At 35.1% G+C, this 23,178-nt stretch overlaps 1 protein-coding gene across 1 annotated transcript in view; it reads left to right on the top strand.

Annotated features, from left to right (window-relative positions):
• Nucleotides 1-23,178, top strand: part of LOC148950689 (homeobox protein six1b-like) — a 44,190-nt gene that overhangs the window by 14,869 nt on the left and 6,143 nt on the right. The window lies entirely within an intron of this gene.

The following is a 23,178-nucleotide window of genomic DNA, read 5'->3' as shown; positions in this document are numbered from 1 at the left end:
AAACAAAACAAGCTAAAGGGACTAGGATCAAGGTTGCTTTGAAAGAAAACGAGATATTTTCAAAAAAGAGGTGTTTTGGAAACTGAGATATTTTCAAAAAAGGACAATATTTTTAATATTATACGCAAAAAATGTATCGACCAATGAACGATTGATAAAATTATCCAACCTTTGTGCAAAATCAACTGAAAGTACTGAGTGTAAACTGAATTGAGTCAGCGGGTTAATGTCATATATAAAGAAATGTCTCTACTACTTTTACTACTAATAACTCACTACAGCACTAAGCCAGTTGAGACTAACACGGCTAAGTACGTTCTTCCTACATCCCAGTCTATGTAAAGCCTCTCTGTTGGCACCCTCCCAAGAAGTTCTGATTTTCCTTAAATCTTCTTCATGACCCCCCTTCTCATCCAATTCGGGGACGACCTACTTTTCGTGTGGCCCTAGACGGTTGGCTCAAAAAGATGTCTTTGGCAATCTTTCATCCTTCACCTGCAGAACATGTTCTAGCTATCTCAACCTTTTTCTCATTATAGCTCTAGAAAGCGGGATAGAACCACATTTCCTCAACCTTAATGCTGAAATGTAAATTTTGAGCCTATTTGTTTTTAAAAGCAGACTTCAAGTAACAAACAGTTAATGTTTCGTACTTATTTAGTCATATTAAACAATATCAGTAAATTATTAGTGTTTGGACTTCGATTAATCTTTCAGCCAATTGGTGTGACCTTGTTGTTGCTGCAGTCTCAAGAGTTTACACTGACAACTTGCTTCTTTAGTCCTTGACTACTTGAAGCAAATCTTGCTTCTCTTCTTCAGTTTCCATCATAGGATTATTAAATAGAATTTAACCACTCCAGCTCTAGCAGCTCAATTCAACGGCAACATAAATTATAATAGGCTGCACAACAATGTTTCACTCATCGGCTGCAGAAAGGCTTCGACCGATGAACCCGCACTTGAAATATATTAAAGTCTTGAATAGTATTTAAGTAGATTTTAAGACAAAGATCTTAAGTTTTTGTTGTTGACTAATTGACTTGAAGGCTCGTCTTAACGTGCAACTAAATGGATTATGACAGCCATTAAATGTCTATGTAGTAGCATTCTCACGGAAGGATGGAGAGTTCTGTGTCAGTTGTATAGAACTTGCCATATTTTCATTGTTTACTATCCATTAAACTCTGTCAATAGCATCAGAATGCTGAAAATATTTTCCAAGATGAATTTAGAGTCAAGTCAAGGCTGCAATTCCTTTATTTAATCATGTGTAAAAATGATATCATTCTTCTGAAGAAGGATCATTATGCTAATTTATGATAGTCATCCCCAGTACGAAGCGTCTTTATTAGAGGGTCAGAAGTCTGAAGTGACCAAACAATTTCATAATGGGAGACCTCTAGTCTCGTCGAAGGCAAAAATATGTCAAGAACTATCTCAGCAATGTGATAAAAAATGGCAAATTAACCACGAAGTTGTGTTTGTTTCCTCTGTTTTTTTTTCTCGGTCAAGTTATATTTCCTCTGAAATAAGAAAACTCCTCTTGTTTGAACTATCCAAGGTAGGGCCGGTTTGAGCCCCTCCCCCCGAAATGTTTGTTTGACTCGTAAAAACGTAACAAAAATGGACATTAACAAATTTTGTATACGTTTTTTGAGGTCTTTTATGTAACCCCCCCCCCCCCTAAAAAAAATTAGTAAAACCCCCCCGAACAAAAATCCTGGATGCGCTTCTGAAATCTGGCATAGCCCATACATCACAATTTTGCATTAGAGCTTATGCCATTGCAGCTGACTTAACATTGGGTGGTTTGGAATCCCAAAACTTTCACCTCATGCTGTCCTGGTGCTAGTACAGGAAGCCTCTCAGCTTTACAACTTTTTTGAGAAGAAAAATTATCCCCGATTCTACTGTTTCGGTAGAAAACTAGTATGACTAGACTTTTCTGATATCACTATTGCTGTTTCTCATGTCTTACTGAATTCCATACATAGTGCTATAGATGTGATTGAAGATGTTATATGTAAAGCCTTCACTCTGCTGTTATTTGCAATGTTAGCAAATGTAGTAGCTTTTAGAGACACATAATCTACAGTAAATCTTACTCATTCAGCTCTATTAGAAATTGATCGATCAGGATCAACGCCTGTCTCTGCATCTTAGCAGTGTAGCAAATCCAATTGAGAACGCAAAAGTTTTGATTTTCAGTTCTGGCTCCAACGTTTGTCAAAATCTCAGAATCTTTAAGACTTTTCCAAAATGTCCTGTATTTCTCAAATAATTTCCGCAGAAAAAAACGTATTGAAAAAAAACGTATTTTTTCAATTAATTTCTGCACGTTTTTGTACAGTTTATTACTTATTATTGCTTGACTAACTGTTAGCTGATCGTGTCAGGAGTTAAAGTTGGGGGGCTGCCACCCCCCAAACCCACCGCTTTTGAAGATTCTTTTTTTAAGGCTTTTAATTCCTGAATACTCAAATCAAATGCACAGTAAAATTTTCTTTTTTCAACTTTTCTTCGACCATGCGGGCATATGGCATGTTATAAAAGCAGTGGAGACTTACCTGTAAGCTGAAGGCCGACTGTGATATTCTTCTGGAGACGCCTGTTGAGCTTAAGGATTTAATATATTGGATTTAAAAATGAAACTGAGTTTCTTTTTTAAACTTTAAATTTAAGAGATACTACTTTAAATTCAATATATAAAAAATTTACTCTGACGGTGAATTGACCCCAGGTTTTCCGCATGACAGACAGGAATAGTGACCAATGTACCATCAGAAACTCTCGATAGATTATTTTTAGTCTGAGTGATCTATTTTCGACGCAGGCAATTACAAAGCAAGATTTTCGTTTTTCGACAAAAAAAAACTTCTGTGAAGGAGCTGGAATGTTTGGAAGCTTGCAGTCGGGCTTGTCGGGTTAAGAAGATTATTTTGATCTAATTTAGTAATGAAATACTATGCTTTTAGGAATTTCAAAAATTAACAGTGGCTCTTATAGGAAAACGAGGTTTTTCGTAAATGTAAATTCGGGGGATAATTTTTTCGGTCTGAAAATATCAAAAGGCCCTAACAGGTCGAATTCCGCTTCGAATGAGTCCTTGTTCACCCGGATCCGTTGCCAACTGTGGCCTGTAGGCGTGTCAGATAAAAAAAAATTTTGATGAACATTTAAGTGGCTATATTTGGTTTTTGGAAAACAGGGAAGGAGTGATCGGATTGAGCTGGAATTTTGAGGATAGGCTCCCAGGCCATAGGAAAGCTTATCCTCTAAATTTCAGCCTGATCGGACAACGTTAAAGGGGGCTGTGGTGGAGGGTCGAAACTTCCGGCCCACTTTCCCCCATGAAGATAAAGTCGGAGGGGGGGGTGAAATTTTGCATGTTTCTTAGTTTGAGCTTAGGCTACAAAATGCGATCACCGCCATCTCTCTGTGACCGCTAGGACCGGAAATCGCTTAACATTGTGGTGGGTCGCCTCTTTAAAGAGGCACAAGTGTGCCTCCTTGATAAAGTACAGGGCACAAAAGTATAGCATACAATTAGCAAGTGAAAACCACAGTCTAGATGTTTTTAAAATCCTTACTTTAAGCAATTTCTAAATATTAATATGTCTTGAATATATTCTGGCTGCAGTCATTGCATGAGCCATTGCCAAATGTTATGCCAATGAAAGATAAAAAAAAAAACATGAAATAAAATTAGCAGGATTTTGGCTTATGATTATGATATAATCATAATATAGCCAGATGAAGGATGTACCAATATGAACTCTTTTTGAGAATTAGAAAAGAGATTATAGCTGAGCAATTGCTTCCAGCAACAATGCAATAAAAAGGGGATTTGTTACTCAATGATGTGATTTATCTTCCATCATAGACACGTACATTTGTTTAACCCCTATGGAAACCTGTTACTTCCGTGAGAACCAGCTGAGGTATTGGGCTATGGCTCAGACGTGAATAAGACGTGAATAAGAAAACTTATTTAAACTTTAAGATACATTAGTACACTTTACCTAGCCAGTGTGTTTGAGGTTACTTCTTTTTCAATCCAGTCATATAATTAATAAAATAGAGTAATTAAAACTACCGTAAAGTAATTGCACACAGTCTTATTTTGAATTTACCTTAGCTAGACATATTGCTTGCTTTCTTAAATCACATTACCTTTTCGATGAATCACGCATAAAACTAGTGGTGTCGACTCACGAAACTTGAGGTGGGGGAAGGGTAAATGTATTTTTTTTTAAATCTAGGGGTGGTGAAATGTTGTTATTTTTTTTTTCAATGAAAACACCCAAAGAAAGGGTATTTTTCAATAGAATACCGAAAAATGTACTTTCAAAATCTAAAGAAATAGGAAGACCTAGGGAGCAATAATCCCCCAATTAATAACACTGCTTAAAATCGCATTAAAAGATAACATAAATAACCTTACATATAAAATGTTTTCTCCGAAAAAATTCTTGAGAAAAAAAATAATTATATATCCCATGCCCCTTGAATATCTGGATCTGGTCCCCCCCCCCCCCAATAAAAATGCTGTAGAATTTCCCCTGTCTAGGGGATGGAGTCAATTGGCTTCAGCCCCGAAGAAGGTCAAATATAACGAGATTTACAATTCATACGAATAATTTTAGCCATCCCCATGCATTTTAAATTATATAGTAAAAATATTAAAAAAAATTAATGCAGAAAACTACTGTGGTCGGTGGTCGAATATTTTGGTTAAATAATCGGATTTTGTCCAAAATTTAAATTGAAGTCCAAGAAAAACTTTACAAATACTTCTAAAATTAACCTGTAATATAAGTATGGCGAATAAAAACGAACAGAAGTCAATTCAGAAACTAAAAACTAGCAGAAATTAATATGAATCGATAATTGAAACTCAAAATGAATAAAACTAAAATGATGTTTCGAAAAAAAGAAACTGCGCTGTTCACAATACGAATCGTTCTCAGTAAAGCTCAAATGACACTCAAGCCATATAGAGGGCTGTTGAAGGATAGGCGTAGGACCATTCTTATTCGTAAACCTTGATTTGTCTTATATTATCTTTATTTGTTCATTGATAGCATTTTCTATTCTCTTTGAGTTTAAATTATTGTATTACCTGATCTTTGCTGACCTAAGGTTTTAAAAATGATTCTTTTCTTTCCTTTGAAGAATATCTTTTTTGGATTTTTTTTTCAATTGATACCCTAAAGAAAAGGATCATTTTATGTATACACTGTTGTCAAACTTCTGTTTTTTATTACCCCTACTACTACTACTGCTAATACTACTACTACTATTGCTACTACTACTACTACCAATAGTACTACTGTTAATACTACTAATAATACTACTAATACTACTACTACTACTACTACTACTACTGCTACTACTACTACTTCTATTACTACTGTTAATACTACTAATACTACTACTAATATTACTGCTACTACTACTACTACTACTACTACTACTACTACTACTAACAACTAACAACTAACAACTCACTGGGGCACCAACCCGCATGAGGCCAAAACAGCTACGGAGCTCCTCCTCCATGCCAATCTATTCAAAGCCCCCCTTTTTACACCTCTTGTTTTTGTTTTACTATTTAAACCCTCCCTCTGTTTTTTTAAGTTTTCGGTTGTTGCTGAAACAGGATTGTTTTTTTACTTGCCGTGCATTGGCATGGTTTGATTTTTAACGATTTTGTTTATTTTAGAACAATAGAATTAACATAGTAATAAAATAATAGTAAAAAAATACTCTGTAAATTATACCAAAGACTTCTGATGTAATCATGCTTGGAAATTTAAGGTTGGCACGTTTCTCGAATAAAAGACATAAGTAACTTATGGTGTTACAATGTTTTAAAATGCTTTAATTTCGGTTAATTTTTTCCAACTCCTTTAATTTCTTAAAAAATTTGGATTATCTGTCATTTTTTATGAAAGTGCTGAAGAGTAATTTTTATAATGAAATTTTTATCACCAAAATGCTTACAGGCTACAAAATAAATTACAAGATGGAAAGATGTGGAACTATTAATAGCATTTTAAAAATTAAATTTAAGCATTCCGCTTATCATAGGCAGCGCGAAAGCGCTGCCTAAGTAAAGAACGATGTGGGGGCAATGTATTATTTCTTCTTCTCCATACCCGCGCACGTTGTATCGAAGGAGTTGTCGCAGAAACTTTGAAAAGGGCTCATTCGATTGGAAATTAGAGTGGCTGGTGCCCTTTTTAATAGTCAAAAGTGATTGGAGGGCAACAAGACCCCCCCCCCCCTCACCCCAATCATTCCCCCAAACACATCCAATCAAAATTTTGAGATACCCATTTTGTTCAGCGGAGTTGATTTCCAGATAGAAAGTATCTTTTTGAGGAGGACACTCCCCTACAACCCTTGGGGCAAGGGTGATAAGCTATAACCTGGGGGCATATAAGTTTTTTGTAGAATGCGTTGTCGTAAAAACTTCAAAAAAGGCTCATTCGATTGGAAATTCAAAGGGCTAGTGCCCTTTTTAATAGTCGAAAGTGATTGCAGGGCAACTAGCCCCCCCCCCCCACGCCCATCACGCAGTTAAAGTTCAGGAAATTAAACCTTTGAGCAGGACACTCCCCCCCACAGTCGTCAGGGCAAAGGTTATAAGTTATGCCCTGAGGGCATGTAAGTTTCTATTGAAATCTGTGTTGTAGAAAGTCAAAAAAGGGGTCATTCGATTGAAAATTCAAAGGTCTAGTGCCGTTTTTATTAGTCGAAAGTGATTTTAGGGCAACTAGTCCCCCACTCTAGCCCATCTTTTACCCAAACACATCCAATCAAGATTTTTAGATATCTATTTTGTTCAGTGTTGTGGATTTCCATATAAAAATTATGTCTCTGAGGAGGACACTCCCCCCCAGCCTTCGGGGCAAGGGTTGTAAGTTATGCGCTGGGGGCATATAAAGTTTTTATAGAACGCGTCGTCGTAGAAACTTCAAAAATGGCTCATTAGATTGGAAATTGAATCGGCTAAAGCCCTTTTGGATAATCGAAAGTTATTGGGACGCAACTAAAGCCTCTTTTCAGCCCATCATTTCCCCTAAAACGTTCTGAGAATTTTTAGATAGCCATTTTGTTCCACGCAGTTTATAGTTCAGGAAATTATACATTTGAGCTGGACAATCCCCCCCCAGTCTTCAGGGCAAGGGTTATACGTTATGCCCTGGGGGCATATAAGGTTTTTGTTGAAATCTTTGTCGTAGAAACTTGAAAAAGGGCTCATTCGATTGGAAATTCAAAGGGTCCAGTGCCCTTTTTAATATTCGAAAGTGATTTGAGGGCAACTAACCCCCCTCTCACGCCCACCTTTTCCCCAAACACATCCAATCAAAATTTTTAGATAGCCATTTTATTCAACGCAGTTGAAAGTTTTGGAAATTAGGTCTCTAAGGATGATAACCCACCCACCTTCCACAACCCTCAGGGCAAGGGTTTTAAGTTATGCCCTGGGAGCATGCAAGGTTTTTATTGAAAGCGATGTTGTAAAAACATTAAAAAGGGCTCATTCAATTGAAAATTGAAAGGGCTAAAGCCCTTTTAATAGTCGAAAGTGATTGAATGGCAACTAACCCCCCTCTCACGACCAACATTTCCCCAAACACATCCAATCAAAATTTTGAGGCATCCATTTTGTTCAACGTAGTCGAAAGTTCTGGAAATTAGGTCTTTTAAGATGATAACCCCATCAGAGCCCTCAGTGCAAGGGCTGTAAGTTATGCCCAGGGGGCATATAAGGTTTATATAGAAAGTTCTTATAGAAGTTTCAAAAGGGGCTCATTTGACTGGAAATTGAAATTGCCCTTTTCAATAGTCAAAATTGAGTGGAGAGTAATTAACCCCCCTCTCACGCCCACCATTTCCCCAAACACATTCAATCAAAGTTTAGAGATAGCCATTTTGTTCAACGTAGTTCAAAGTTATGGAAATTATGTATTTAAGGATGACAAACCCACAGAGTCCCCAGGGCAAGGAATGTAAGTTATGCCCTGGGGGCATAACTTACATTTTAATGATAGAGTTGTCGTAAAAACTTCAAAAGGGGCTCATTCTATTGGAAATTGAGAGGTCTAGTGCCCTTTTTAATAGTTGAAAGTGATTGGACGGTAACTAACCCCCCTCTTACACCCACCATTCCCACAAACACATCCAATCAAAATTTTCAGATAGCCATTTTGTTCAACGTAGTAGACAGACCTGGAAATTAGGTCTGTGAGGATGACCATCCCCCCCACCCTCAGGGCGAGGGTTGTAAGTTATCCCCTGGGGGCATATAAGGTTTTTATTGAAAGCGTTATCGTAGAAACTTTAAAAAGGCTCATTTGATTGGAAATTGAAAAGGTTAGTGCCCTTTTTAATAGTTAAAAGTGATTAGAGAACGATTAACACCCTTTTCAGGCCCACCGTTTTCTCAGACACACCCACTAAAAATTTTGTTACAGCAATTTTTTGTAATGTAGTTGAAATTTCTGGAAATTAGGCCTGAAAGGATGACAACCGTCTTCACAAACCTTGGAGCAAAAGTTTCAATTTATACCCTGGGGGTATTTAAGGTGTTTTTAGGAAGTGCTGTCGCAAAAACTCAAAAAGGGCTCATTCAATTGGAAATTGAAAGGCTTAGTGCCATTTTTAATAGTCGAAAGTGATTGGAAGGCTTGACATTTTTATAGTAAAGATCGATGTAGGTATCGATGTAATGTATTATTTTTTTGTTGTTGTTATTGTTTAGACCAGGGCACTTTGTATCGAAGGAGTTGTCGTAGGAACTTCGAAAAGGGCTCATTCGATTAAAAATAGAAAGGGCTGATGCTCTCTTTAATAGTCGAAAGTGATTAGAGGGGAACTAATCCCCCTCCCACGCCCACCCTCTCATTTTACTTTATGTTTAAAAACTGAACGTTGCCTTAAGATTAAATCGAAACGCACTGTGTTAATGCTAATTCCCAACAAGGCATCTCAGCAATATCCCAAGAACGACTGAGGGTATTATGTTCAAACTTTCGGGACTGCTTCTGCTCTTAAAATTTAACCAAATCAAAATAGCGTAAGTGTGTCCAAGCAATCAAAGAAAGTAAAAAGGTTTTTTTGCGAATGGTATCAAGTTTTCCATTTCAGGTCAACTACAGGAGGTATGAAACTAAATTAAACACTACTATTTGTGTTCAGATTTTTAAGAGGGTGTATGTTGTTAAAAATTGCTGAAAATTTTTCTCCAGCACACAAATAGCAGGCTAAACCATAACATATTAAAAAAACGAAAAGATTTAAAGTATTATATTGACTTTGTCAATATAAAACGAACAGAAATTAATTTAAAAAAAAAAATTTCCACAAAATAAGTTTTTCAAAGAAAAGTAAAGAACTCCATTAAACCAAAAATGAGCGAAAAATAAATCAAATAATCTACCAAGCGTGAAACTACCACAAATCAGCATCGATAAATAAATGAAACCCAAAACGAACAGAAATTACAATAAATAACGGAGTCAAACTAAAAAACGAGCAGAAATAAACATAAGTTGGGCTCAAAACCCCTACGCCTTCCCAAGAGCAGAGCATAATTTGCACTTTACTGAAAAAAATACAAATGAATGTGCATTGTCAGTTTAATATACATATACTGATATTTAGTAATCAAAATGTTAATATTATTTGATTTATTAAAGTTATAAAAGTAAAAACATTTGTATTTTTTTCAGTTTTTTCATATTTTTTTACTAAATTTTTACTAAATACAAAAATTCAACTAGCTTCAATGGCGATTACAGGCCAAAATATTTTAATTTCTAAATTCCAAATATCAGAGAAAAGATTCAGAATTTTAAAAGATTTCAATTCAAATTTAGGATTTCAGAAAAACGAGGAAAACACAGAAGTAAAACCCTGAAATGACTGTTCCAAAGATTCTGCGTCTAAGGCGGTGTACCATTTCTTTTTCATTTAAAGGGAGGCATAGATTAAAAAAAAAAGAAACACAACAGAAATTCAAATTCTATGTAATATATAACGATATAAAAAAATTAAGGCATCAAATTCAATATTGGGAGGGGAATCAAAAATTTGTCACAAGATTTTTAGTTCCAAATTTCGGAGAAATTAACGTGTTATTCACATTTTTGCCTAATTTAAATTTTCTGCTTATTTGTGTAAATTTTTAAGCAAAATTCAAAAAAGCCATATATAAAACATTGAAAACCTTATAGATCGGATACCCATTGTTTAAATGAACCAAGATCAGAAAAAATAATCTATTGACTTAATATAACCTTGTGTTTGCTAATGTTGGAACTCTTGGCCTAAGGTAGCTTAATGCTGCTAGAATTTTCTAAGGCAGTTTCGATGGCTCCATTTGAGTTAATACATACCACACACCATTCGTAATTCACACAGGAAACGAAAATAAAGAGAACAACGAAATGGAACTAAAGACGGTCCTCTACCAAGAGATTTTAAGTTATAAATTTCTGAGAAGCCACCAAAATAGAGAATTACAGACGACACAATGGACAATCAGCCAAAATGATGCTTTTTATAAAAATTTTTTGTTTGAAAAAGGTAACATGCAAAGTACAGAAAGATTTATAGACCAATTCCATGAAAAAATATTCGGATTATGATCACCTCGTACTAGTAATTGTTTCAGCCTTAACCTTTGAATTATCAATAACAGTCACAGTTACGTGTTGTTTACTTGCCCTTGGAACTAACAATGGGAAAAAAGTAGTAAACCCTCGTTAGTTCAATCATCTAAAGGAAAGGAGTGCTTTTATGGTAAACCTCCTTCAAAGACTATTCCTAAATTTTCATGATTTTTGTCTTAATTTCCGGTACTTTTCTTATAGTTTATTTGCTGTTTTGCCTCAGAATTTTCGGCCTCCCAAAACAAAACGAATAATCCCGATTTAAGAAAACGTACATTTGTGTGCTTAAGATATTCCTTTAAAGCATGAAAAATTATCAACTTGACTGTTATTCAGCTAGTTATTAGATTGCTTCATAGAATTTATACAAATTCATTTTAACAATTTCAATGTTAAAGCGTTGTTGAAAAGTGGCAATTTCATTATGGTTGAAAAAGGGGGTTCTCTTTCGCATCTGTGCTCGATATTAGTCGACTGACCCGACCTTTCGTTGACATTTATCATCGCGAGATGTCATTAGAATCAAGCGGCAAAGATGTTAATAATGAGTAGTAGATCATTAGGAAATGGAACACTGTTTGGAAAGCCGAGGAGTTGAATTTCTAATAACCAATAATTCAATCCAGACTATTTATTGTATGACGTGGATACTAAATGTTCTTTTAAAAAAATGAAGAAAGGTGCATGGTCTTCAGCAGAAATATTCTGTGCCATTGAACACCCCCTCTCCCCCCCATCTGAAAGAGACGATGGAACCGGAAATGCATATACTACATCTGATATTTGTGGATGAATTTACCTCGGAAATAGGGGATATAAAATATTGTCTTATTAAATTACTATTCTAGAACATTTTTGGGAAATCACAATTCTGTAGAAAAAGATTGTTTAAGATCTAATGTAAAAGAAAGCGGCATCATAGCTTTATTGTACTTTTTGCAGTTAAGACTCTTTTATCTGTGACTCACTCAGGATTCCCACCAGCGATAAAAAAAAATCACTAGATTTTAGTAATTTTTCGGTAGATTCAGTGATTTTCTTCAACAATCTAGTGATTTATGTGCTAATTTAATGATTTTTTAATTAGGCAATATAAAAAACACTAGAAATAGTGATAAATCACTAGGTGTGGCAACTTTGAACTCAGCTCCAGCTCAAAATCCGTGACCATTGCAATCACCGACTGTTAAAAAGGTCGTTACAAAATTATCTGAAAGTTCAATCGGCAGGAGAGTAGTTCCGTGTTTTGGTTTTTCTTGTCAAATTGGTTAGTTTCGGCTTTTGCCTCCGTTTCTGTTGTATTTGCAGCGCTGAAGTATGCCACTAGGCATATGTACTGCGTTTCAATCTTGTATGCATACATTTGTGTGTAAATAAGATTGTTCTATTCTGCACATTTTTGGGAAATTTTATTTACTTATAAGTGTTTTCAGCTGTCTAGTTCTTTTTAGGATGTATGATGGTGATTTTCCTCAATTTATGTATACTTTCATTGAATCTGGAGCAAAATCAAATATTTAATTTTGAATTGAAGTCTTAGTGATCTGACTTGTGCTTTCACTGTTGTAAATTGGGAAGAAATGCTGCTTAAGGTCTAGATAAAACATCACAATTACTCTTAAGTAAAACAAGATATGCAATTTTAAATTATCTCCCACCCCCCAAAAAAGAAAACAAAGAAAAAAAATATTGCTAGAAATTGAAAGTCCGATTCTGCTAAACATCTGGATAAAATACTAAAATTATTAGTCAATTGTTTCTGCCCTTTGTTTGACACTCATTGCCCGATAAAGACTTCTAAATCCAAAATATGTAAACCTAACAAACTTCGGGTGTCTGAATCATTACATAAGTCTGTAAGACTAAAAAATAGATCATATAAGATAAAAGTCGACTAACCCGCTTTAAAACGAACAGAAATTATTCCGTATATGAAAGGGGCTGTCTCCTCCTCGACGCCTCGCTCTCTACGCCAAAGATTTTTATTGTTTTAAAAAATAAAGTTGTGAGACAGAGTCAAACTTTAGCGTAAAGAGCGAGGCGTTTAGGAGGGGACAGCCCCTTTCATATACGGAAACAATTTCTGTTTGTTTTAAGTTTTAATGTCGCTCCTTACTTTCAGTTAAAAAAAATGGTTTTTTTTATATATTTTTTGAACGTTTTTTAATTTAATGCAGCTTTGATTTTGACTCACCGTACATGAATAATTAAAACAAAATTTGCATATTAATTTTCCTTTTTTTTTACTAAATGTCTTTGTCGAAATTTTGATCTGGCGTAACTTACGAATTAACTTACGTAACGAACTTCTATATTCGTATGTTTTTATTACATATATTAGGGGGTTTGCCTCCTAGTCAATACCTCGCTCTTTACGCTTAAGTTCAATTTTGTTCCTATTATTTAACAATGACCCCTTAATCACAAAGGCCGTTAATTAGAATAAATAGTTCTGATGAAAGTACTACTACTACTACTACTACTAACAACTCACCGCAGCACCTAGCCGCCTGAGGCCAACACAGCTACGCACGCTCCTCCTCCATCCCAATCTGATGAAAGTGCAAAAAATTACCGCAAAGAGTAAGGTAATGACTAGGGGGCGAACTCAATCATATACGTAATAATTTCTGTTTGTTTTAAGTTTTCATGTTGCTCCTTACTTTCAGTTGAAAGATTGTATTTTTTTAGTTAATCTTTGATCGTTTTTTTAATAATACTGGAAAATCTGGCACTCCTTTCAAAGCAATGTACCTTCCCCAATGAAAAATTCCTCCATGGAAAGATCCTCCCACGTAACCCCCGATCCACCTCCTAAACTACCAGAAAAAATCCCCCCTGAAAACTTTTGTGTATTTTCCGACAACCAATACTATATGCAAACATTGGGTATTGTTCATAACGTGCAGACCTTCCCCCGGGAACTGTGGGGGATTAAATCATCCTCAAAGACATAGTTATTGTATTTTTCGACCATGCTGATCAAAATGGCTATCTCAAAATTTTGATCGGGTGACTTTGGGGAAAATTGAGTGTGGGAGGGGGACTAGTTGCCCTCAATGTTTTTGGTCACTTAAAAAAGCCACTAGGACTTTTAATTTCCGTTGAAAGGAGCCCTCCTGTTATATTTGAGGAACACTGGATCGATAAGATCACCTCTGGGGAAATGTGGAATACAAAATTCCACATTTTTGCAGATAGGTTCATTAAGGTTCTATGACTTTTTAGGGGTGTTTCCCCCTTTTTTTGAAAATAAGGCAAATTTTCTCAGGCACGTAACTTTGATAAAAAAAAAAACAGTCAAAACTTGATGAAACTTATATATTTGAAATCAGCATAAAAATCTAATTCTTTTGATGTATCTATTGGTATCAAAATTCTGTTTTTTAGAGTTTCGGTTACTATTGAGCCGGGTCGCTGCTTACTTACAGTTCGTTACCACAAACTGTTTGACAAGGTTGCAACTACCGCTGCAACCATGAAATGAATGGTTATTAGAGATAGTGATTTATAAGCTTCACTTGGCAGAATTAGTTTAGTTGAGGACTCATTCAAAAGCCATATCCTCAAGCTTTAAGAAATATGCCATTTGGTATTGTATATTTTAACCGGCCATCTACCACCTCCACTTCAGATATTTCTTATCTGGTTAGTAGTTTAGTAGTTTTTTTCTAAGGTATCAGAATATCTTTCCTATTCAAAAAAGACCGATTAGCTCCCTAAAATTAATAGAGTGCGAAAAACAAATAAAATACCAGAATTAATATACGTCTTTTATCATTGTATAGGGGCAGGCAAACGCAAGTTTCCGTATATGACACTTCTTTTGGGCCAAAAAGGAGCCGATAACGAAGAAAATATCATCAAGACTGAATAAAATGCAACCGAAATTGTTGCTGGTGTCCTTCACATTTTTTATGGGCCTAAGATTAAATTTTGTAGAGACCTCATCACTCCCTAGATTTTGAGAAATATTTCTTTTTAGTATTTTGTCAAAAATACCCTTTTCGGTATTTTTATTGAAAAAAAAATTATATCCCCCTAGATTTTGCAAAATACAGCCCCCACTCAATATTTTGGTGAACTCGTGCTCCTGAAAGATGGAAGGAATACCATACCAATAAGCTTTGAGCCACAGCCAACTGTCAGAATAATAGACACTAAATATCTGTGCTTTAACCAAGGTTTAAAAATAGATATTTTTTACCCAAATAAGATAAGAAAAACTGTCATTCTGCTCAAGAGTTGTACCTTCACATGGATGCCTTATTTTTCCTCATCTTAGGCAATTATCCAGTTTTACTCCACTTCTAAAACTAAAAGAGATCAAGCAACCCAATTCTTACCGTTTTCTTCATTAGAATAGCTCCATTAAGTTTTTTTATAGGTACCTTTAATTTAATCAAATTGCACTGGTTCTTACGATTTTAACCAACTAAACAAAGTCGATTTCAAAGCACTTTCACAGCAATCAAACAGTTCGTGGTAACGAACTGTAAGTAAGGAGCGACCCGGCTCAATGGTAACCGAAACTCTAGAAAACGGGATACCATTTTGATACCAATAGATACATACAAAGAATCAGATTTTAATGCTGATTTCAAATATATTAGTTTCATCAAGTTTAATTCTACCCATCAAAAGTTACGTGCCTGAGAAAATTTAGCTGATTTTCGGAAAAAGGGTGAAAGACCCCCTAAAAGCTATAGAACCTTAATGAAAATCACACCATCATATTCAGCGTATCAGAGAACCCCACTGCAGAGGTTTCAAGCTCCCATCTACAAAAATGTGGAATTTTGAATATTTTTTTTCAGAAGAAACAGAAACAACGGCTGCGTGTTTATTTGTTGTTTTTTTTTGTTTTTTTTTATGTTTTTTTTCCAGGGGTGATCGTATCGACCCAGTGGTCCTAGAATATCGTGGGAGGGCTCATTGGAACGGAAATTAAAAGTTCTAGTGCCCTTTTTAATTGACCCAAAAAAATGGAGGGCAACTAGGCCCCCTCCCACGCTCATTTATTTCCCAGAGTCACCCGATCAAAATTTTGAGATTGTCATTTTGTTCAGCATGGTCTAAAATACGATAACTATGTCTTTTAGGATGACTTCATCCTCCGAAGTCCCCGGGGGGAGGGCTGAAAATTATGAACTTTACCCAATGTTAACATATAGTATTGGTTATTGGGAAGTATACAGACATTTTCAGGGGGATTTTTTCTGGTAGTGGGGGGGGGGGGTTGATCGGGGGTTATTTGGGAGGATCTTTTCATGAAGGAAGTTTTCATGGGGGAAGGGACATTGCTAGGAAGGGGGCGCCAGATTTCCCAGTATTATTAAAAAAGATAAGAAATTAAATATAAAAAAAACAAGTTTTTAACTGAAAGTAAGGAGCAACATCAAAACTTCAAACGAACAGAAAATATTACGTATGTGATTGGGTACACCCCCTAGTCAATACCTCGCTCTTTAAGCCAAAGATTTTTTAGTACTTTCATAAGAGCTGTTTATTCTAAATAACGGCCTTTGTGATTAAGGGGTGATTTTGAAAGAATTGGAACAAAATTCGAACTTTAGCTTAAAGAGTGAGGTATTGACTAGGGGGCGAACCCCCTAATATACGTATTACAAATATATGAATATAGAAGTTCGTTACGTAAATTAATTCGTAAGTTATGTATATTTATTACTAATAAAAACCTTCGTAAATAAAGATAAAAAAGACTCAAGAAAGCCATTTAACCAAAAAAAAGTAAAATTAATATGCAAATTTTGTTTTGATTATTAATATACGATGAGCTAAAATCAAAACCTGCATTAGTTCAAAGACATTCAAAAATTAAATAAAGAAAACCAGTTTTTCTTTTAAACTGAAAGTATCCTACCCATCAAAAGTTACGTGCCTGAGAAAATTTGGCTGATTTTCGAAAACAGGGGGAAAGACCCACTAAAAGTTATAGAACCTTAATGAAAATTACACCATCATATTCAGCGTATCAGAAAACCCTGCTGTAGAGGTTTCAAGCTCCCATCTACAAAAATGTGGAATTTTGCATTTTTTTTTTTCAGAAGAAACATTACGGCTGCGTGTTTATTTGTTTTTCTTTTTTTTTATGTTTTTTTTCCCAGGGGTGATCGTATAGACCCAGTGGTCCTAGAATATCGTGGGAGGGCTCATTGGAACGGAAATTAAAAGTTCTAGTGCCCTTTTTAAGTGACCTAAAAAAATGGAGGGCAACTAGGCCCCCTCCCACGCTCATTTATTTCCCAGAGTCACCCAATCAAAATTTTGAGATTGTCAATTTGTTCAGCATGGTCTAAAATACGATAACTATGTCTTTTAGGATGACTTCGTCCTCCGAAGTCCCCGGGGGGAGGGCTGAAAGTTATGAACTTTACCCAATGTTAACATATAGTATTGGTTATTGGGAAGTATACAGACGTTTTCAGGGGGATTTTTTCTGGTAGGGGGGGGGGGGTGGGTCGGGGGTTATATGGGAGGATCTTTACATGAAGGAAGTTTTCATGGGCGAAGGGAAATTGATATGAAGGGGCGCCGGATTTCCCAGCATTATTTAAAAATAGATCAGAAATTAAATATAAAAAAAAAAGTTTTTCAACTGAAAGTAAGCAGCAACATCGAAACTTAAAACGAACAGAAATATTACGTATATGATTGGTTTTACCCCCTAGTCAATACCTCGCTCTTTAAGCCAACGATTTTTTAGTACTTTCATAAGAGATATTTATTCTAAATAACGGCCTGTGTGATTAAGAGGTCATTTTTAAAGAATTGGAACAAAATTCGAACTTTAACTTAAAGAGTAAGGTATTGGCTAGGGGGCGAACCCCCTAATATACGTATTAAAAATACATGAATATAGAAGTTTGTTACGCAAGTTAATTCGTAAGATACGTATATTTATTACTAATAAAAACGTTCGTAAATACAATTAAACAAGTTTCGAGAAAGCCATTTAACCAAATAAAAGTAAAATTAATATACAAATTTTATTTTAATTATTCATGTACGGTGAGCCAAAATCCAAATCTGCATTAATTCAAAAACGTTCAAAAATTAAATAAAGAAAACAAGTTTTTTTTTTAAACTGAAAGTAAGGAACGACGTTAAAATTTAAAACGAACAGAAATTATTCCGTATATGAAAGCGGCTGCCCCCTCCTCAACGCCTCGCTCTTTACGCTAAAGTTTGACTTTCTCACAACTCTATTATTTTTAAACAATAAAAAACTTTAGCATAAAGAGCGAGGCGTTGAGGAGGGGGCAGCCCCTTTTATATACGGAGTAATTTCTATTCGTTTTAAGTTTTAACGTCGTTCCTTACTTTCAGTTAAAAAAAACTTGTTTTTTTTATAGAATATTAAACAAAGTTAGCTTAATAAGATAAAGTAACAATTAGGTTACCTGTCATGTTTTCATGAGCTGAAACTCTAAACAGTATTCTTAACAGTCTCAGAATAAAATCTTCGACGACTAAAAGTTAAATTTCTAAAATACATTTCGATAAAATAAAATTCAAAATAGGGATAAAATCCTTTTTAATAGACAGTGTATAGAAATTCACAAAAATACCAGATATTTCGGTCACATATGCAATGACCGTCATCAGTAGTAAAAATCAGTAGTAGAAATATCTGGTATTTTTGTGAATTTCTATACACTGTCTATTAAAAAGGATTTCATCCCTTTTTTTAATTTTTATTTCATCGTCATGGAAAGGCAGTGTGGTCTCCAAAATTATCTACGTCATAAAATACATTTTCGCTCATATCTGAAATTTTATTTCCCCCAGAGATTGAAAATTATTTTAATAGCATCTTTTTTTCCCCTATTGGTGACGTTCTTAACACCCCACCGAGTGACAAACACCTAAACACCGAAAGTGAGTGACAACCAGGGGCATAGGGAGGGGGCTGGGGGGGGCAGCTGCCCCCCTATACCTTCAAATTGACATTAGATATGGCTGAAAAAGCAGATGGTTTGTAAAAAGCAGTTGATAAAACTCCGTCACACTAACGACTGCCCCCCCTCCGCGACACGCTGCTGCCTCATGCTGCTTACGCCCATAGTGAGTGACAACCCCCAAGTGTTTCATATGAAATTACGTTTTGTTTGAATAAGATGTGCTCTTTGACAATTGATGATTTATGATTAAAATGATTATATGATTCAAATGATTTCAACCACTTCTTTCCCCCTATTGATGGTGTTTTTAACACCCCAAAAAAGTGACATCCCCCTATTGTTTCATATGAAATTACGTTTTGTTTGAATAAGATGTGCTCTTTGACAATTGATGATTTATGATTAAAATGATTATATGATTCAAATGATTTCAACCACTTCTTTCCCCCTATTGATGGTATTTTTAACACCCCAAAAAAGTGACAACCCCCTAGTGTTTCATATGATATTACGTTTTGTTTGAATAAGATGTGTTCATTGACAATTGATGACTTATGATTAAAATGATTATATGAATCAAATGATTTCAACCACTTCTTTCCCCCTATTGATGGTGTTTTTAACACCCCAAAAAAGTGAAAACCCCCTAGTGTTTCATATGAAACTACGTTTTGTTTGAATAAGATGTGCTCTTTGACAATTGCTGATTTATGATTAAAATGATTATATGATTCAAATGATTTCAACCACTTCTTTCCCCCTATTGATGGTGTTTTTAATACCCCAAAAAAGTGACAACCCCCTAGTGTTTCATATGAAATTACGTTTTGTTTGAATAAGATGTGCTCTTTGACAAATGATGATTTATGATTAAAATGATTATATGATTCAAATGATTTCAACCAATTCTTTCCCCATATTGATGGTGTTTTTAACAACCCAAAAAAGTGACAATCCCCTAGTGTCTCATACGAAATTACGCTTCGTTGTAATAAGATCTGCCCTTTGCTGTTCTCATTATTCTCCTGAAGCTTCAAATTTCTGAAAGAGGCACTTTTTAACATGACAGCGCTTCCTACCTAAATGATGTTAGAATTGCAGATATTTTCTGTAACTCGAATCCCTTTCTGTATTCCAAATTGATTACGAATTGTACACTTTCTCTTTTAGATTGATGCTACTTAAGAATACATAATTATATATTTTATATATTTTTTTTTCTCGTGTGAAATTGCGGTTTAGTGCCTAAAAATTAACACCCCTGCTTATATTTTCCGAAGGAGAATGTGAAAACCTGTTTGAAAATAAAAAATTTTTGGAAAAGGATTTGACCCTGAAATCCTCTGGGTGAGACGTTGCCTGTATATTTCTTTCAAGAACGGAAAAGGGGGATGAGTCCATAAATCAATGTAAAATTGCAAAACATGGCTACTGCGGTGTCGCCTGCAATTTTATCAATAGATAAACCCAATTTGTTTTGATTTATTGCAATTAAATTGTATAAATTATAGAAAAAATGGTAGAAAAAAGTTACTTATGGATCTTAATAGACTAGTACGCAAAAAAAAGGATAGTTTCTTAACTCTTTCGCAAACCACTTTAGTTTCATTTTATCTTATTCGCTGTAGCGAGCAAAACCAATAAGATATTGAATGTCTGGGTATTTTTTTTATGTCATTCGTATGAAAAATGTTTTTCCAAAATTAATTTTCCAAGAAAAAGAAATTTCTCAAAATCGCGATCTATCTAGATCATTTTTTCACATTGAAAAACGAACAATTATCTTATTAGGAACAATCTTATTAAGCACACAATAATTGCCAAACGAAACTCAGTCTCTTAAAAAACCAATTATTATTCTAATTTTTCTGCCACAATTCGTAGCATTTAATGTAAAGCAATGAAGAATCAAAGACTCAGTTGATAGCTATCAAATGGAAATGTCTTCCTCTAAAAGCTCGGAATCAACTGATTTGTCAACAAACAAATAGCGTTTTCAAATTCCTCCTACTTATGCTTAAGGCTTTCAAAATTCAGGGTCTTTACTTCTATCACCAGACAATTTATGAAAAATATTAAGAAGGCTGGGAGGGGGGAACAAGTTATCCCAAAGTCGTGAACCATGTAGATTTTTTTTTTATACCGGAAAATGGTAGGCTATTATGACGACTTTCAGCAAAAAGAATAGTTCCATTTTGGAGAAAAAAAATATGCGGATAAACAAAAATATATATAATTGTTATCATATTCGTTTAATAATATAAAATGCAAGATAAACCAAAAGATTGTTATAAATGGCCTATGTGTTGACTGAGGAAGAATTGTGCATACAGAAAAAAAAAGGATAGATTACTTTCCTTTAGTTTCGTGGTAAAAAAAAAGAGCTTTAATTTCATTGGCTTATTTTTGTGACGAATTTTCGTGGGTCAATCATGTCTTTGAACCAATCAGAGTTACCTCTAAAAGAGGAAGCAAATTATAATTGCTAGATAAGTGTTATGCTTAGACATAGATGTCTAGCTAAGTAGGCATGTGGATTGTACTTGTTTCAGAAAGAGAACTCAAATAACCCGACCTTTTTTAACCTGTTTGTTTGTTCATTGTTTCTGTGTAAGATCTTAAGCCAATAGAAAGAACCAGAAGTCTTTAGTCTCAACACTTTTTTCTCTGTTTTGTCTGTAATTTAAACTTTAAAATATCGCTGACGGACAGCGAACTCCTCGTAGTTACACTTTTTGGTATAATTGTTGTTGTTGTGAAGTCACTTTTTAAATCCAGCATACTGAAAAACAGAGAACTTTTCGTATTTACAATTTTTGGTACAATTGTTGTTGTTGTGAAGTCACTTTTGTGACTAGAAGTTAAAGCACTATAGTTCCTCTATACTAAGGGACATGACTATACATTTTCCAAAATCTTTCAATCGGCAAATAAATACATGAAGACGATATTTTTCGTGTTTATTATTAATGTAATCGGAATTTGTCCGTCGGATGCATAAACAAAGCCCCTCCCCCCGAAAAAAAACAACTGTGAAGTTAGACATATAGACTGAAAATAAAATTGCCTAATATATATTCTTAGGAGCATTTATCAATGAACAGTAGATACAGCAGCAGCAATTTCTTCGAAAAACGGTGCCTAATTTTCAACTCACTATTTTAACCCGTTAATTGAAAATTAAAAGTAATTTTCTAGAAAACTTAGAAATAATTTATCTGATACTGAACTACCTTTTCGTTCTTATACCTTGTGTTTATATGTATAATGGATCTTCTGAATTCAGGGTAATAAGTAACTATGGGATTAGGCAAAAGGCATTAAAAATATATGGCTAGCGGCTAAGTGGGGCCTATAAACGTCGTGGGGCAACGGGATGAATAAACTATCCTGACCCAACCCCCTAAGCATAGATACAAGTTTTTTTCAGGGAAATGAAGGGATAGAGCGCTTAAAAACTGGAAAATCAATAAAAATGTTCTAACACGTCGAGGTTTTAGAGCTCTACTGCAAAGCCTCATGAACAGCTAGAACAACTGTGCATGAAAAAGCTTTTGTCGCAAAGGGGGGGGGGGAGGGGGCTACCCTGATTCATCCATCAAGTGTGTATAAATGCTTAGTTTTTTAGGGGGGGGGGGTGGTAGGAGAAGGGTTTGAAAAAAAAATCGAGAAAAACGTCTTCATGCGTCGAGATTAAAGAGATTTATGAGATTTACTATTGAACTTTACGAACAGCTACAGCAACTAAGACTGAGACTTCGTACAAGTGCTTGTACCTACGTAGCTGCCATTTTTCTTTCTGTCGGGGATTCGTAAGATTTTTACTTCTTCTTCAAAACTTTTTTAAATTCAAAAACCGAGTCGTTGGAGTCCATTTCTCCCTTTATTTTGTAAAACAGAAACGTAATAATACATCTTTTATGCATCGAACGTAGAGAATAACTCCTGTAAAAGGCATTAAATTGCTAGCTGTAGAATGAGCAAACAAACTGATTCTGTGAAAATGCGGTTCAAGTAATTTTGCTAAATCTTAATTTTGATCGTTAAAAATTACAACCCGAGATATTGTACTGATTCTAAATTCTACTGGTGGTGCAAGTTAAATCCGACTGCTACAAGCCATCTAGAAGTGTATAGTTTGGTTTGAAACATGAACTCTGTAACAATCTTACTCAATTACTCTAGATGGTGCTGATGACTTTTTCTGATTGTAGAGGTCTACAAATTCAATGTAGCCTGACGCGATACAATCTGTCTATGGAAGTCTACATAATTTCAAACTTCAACATATAGTTCTACCCACACCTCTAGTCTCATGGGCGTAGGGAGGGGGGGCAGGGGGCAGCTGCCCCCCTAGACCATCAAATTTACATTAGATATGGCTGAAAAAGCAGATGGTTTGGAAAAAGCAGTTGATAAAACTCCATCACACTATCGACTGCCCCCCCTAGACAATATGCTGCCTAATGCAGCCTACGCCCATGTCTAGTCTATTAATATGTTATTTTTAGTTGAGAAACGGTGGTAGTCAATCTACAAAACGGTCCTTCACCAACAGTGTAGGC

The sequence above is a fragment of the Artemia sp. Qi Xiang Cuo genome, chromosome 7 (genome assembly GCF_049724085.1).
Source record: "Artemia sp. Qi Xiang Cuo chromosome 7, ASM4972408v1, whole genome shotgun sequence".
Lineage (NCBI taxonomy): Eukaryota > Metazoa > Arthropoda > Branchiopoda > Anostraca > Artemiidae > Artemia > Artemia sp. Qi Xiang Cuo.
Note: the sequence above shows the minus strand (reverse complement) of the source record. Positions and strands in the feature narration are given on the sequence as shown.